The sequence below is a fragment of the Tarenaya hassleriana genome, unplaced genomic scaffold, assembly GCF_000463585.1.
Source record: "Tarenaya hassleriana unplaced genomic scaffold, ASM46358v1 Cleome25, whole genome shotgun sequence".
NCBI classification, from domain to species: domain Eukaryota; kingdom Viridiplantae; phylum Streptophyta; class Magnoliopsida; order Brassicales; family Cleomaceae; genus Tarenaya; species Tarenaya hassleriana.
In genome coordinates, this window is record NW_010965775.1 from 1,606,212 (window position 1) to 1,608,097 (window position 1,886).

The window sequence follows — 1,886 nt, forward strand, 5'->3', positions numbered from 1 at the left end:
GCATGGACTTTGTCCCCGATGAGTCTGCCATCAAGACCGATGAGATCAAGGTTGACAAGGAGACCCTTGAGATGCTTGCTTCTCTCGGAATGTCTGACCTTCCGGGTCTGTCTGAAGTCGAGCCTCAGGCCATGGCACCGAGCAACCTGTTTGGAAGGCCAGGCAGAAGGTACTGAGTGTATCGAGGATTTACAGTTAGGAACAAGACTTTGGCTTTTGAAGTATGATGGAGATTAAACATTGTTGCTTTCGGTGGAACTCTTGCGTTGTGGCTTTCATTTTTGGTTGATATGTTGTCTATTTTGGAACCAATGTTATAAGCATCCGCAGTCCTCATTCAATGTGATTTGGTGTTTTTGAAATGGATCGAATTTTCTCTGTTAAACCATTCTCAGGTGTTAATGTAAAAATTTAATCTTTGATGCTAAAGAAGCATTGATAACTTCAGTATTGACCGTATTCCGTATATATATATATGTATATATACACAAGTTTTTTGGAGTAATTGATCCTTGAATCCGAATCTTTCGGCTTTCAAATCTTTGAACTCGATCTGAACTGTTGGATGAAGTGTTCCAAATGTACGGATATTCAAATTTCAGATACCAGCGGTTACCCGACCACGGAAGGGGCGGTCGGGATATATCCGAAGAAGGCGAGACGAGACGTCAAACCCAATAACACCACCTTCCTTCACTATAATGCAATCAAAGGGATGGTTCGGACCGTTTAAATAACAAAAACTGAATTTAGTTGTTGTCCTAAAAATCGTGTATTGATGTAGATAATGGATTCGAATTTACTTTTTATATTTGGGTTTTTTATTCATTTTAATTTCATTTTAAAAAAAATATATGCTACAGATTTTTTTCAGTGTGTTTGAACCGACATAGTCTACTTAATATTTTTTTTTTATGGAAATGAATTATCACATTATTTTAGTTTATTGGATTTGAATGTAATTATCGTGTGTGTGTGTGTGTGTATACACCTCTGTACTTACTTGAGAATAAAATAATAAAATAATGAGTGATTGCACCCAACAAAATAAAATAAAATAACGAGTGTACGAAATTAAAACGACGGTCGTATTTGCCCAACCTCATGAATCGGACCTTCCCACGTCTTATATATATAATTATTCCCTCATGAATCAGACCAATAAGATATGTATTTTCATATATTAGTAACAGCTTATGATATTATTTTATTCGATAATAATTCGTCCAATACGTTGCATGCTGATAAGGTTGCATGCATATGTATAAGTTTGTAACCGTATGTACGACCCACATACGTAATAATTGCTTCTGTTACAACCTATCATTAAGCAGATACGTTCGGATAATAACAAAAACTGAATTATGTATCTATCTAATTATTTGACATGATCTTACTGTAAAATTAATTAATAGATTTTTTTTTTCTAAAAAATATACATTATCGTTGAACTCTCTCATCAGTTTGTCGTGTTTTATTGAATTTATCTTATTCTAACATTATCAAAAATAATTTGTTCTCCCAAACATTTAAAAAATAGCCTATTCATTCTTTGATTTTTTATATAATTTATTTGTATATGAATACAACTAATATATAACTAATTGTTTATGATTACCAAAATATACCAAAAAGTCATAAACAAAGAGAGTTTGCTTATTAGATAAACAATGATGATTGATTCGACTATTACATACAATATTCAAATTACATGAAAAATGTCACGATGAATAAATATATAAATAATTATAGTTTTTTCATTATTTATATTTTTTTTGTTAAAAAGAAATAATAAAAAAAACAGGTTATATAGTAACACGTTCAAAACTTATTAGGGAGAGTTTGTAGTTGCAAAAATACCTAATTATACGGAGGGGGGGGGGGGG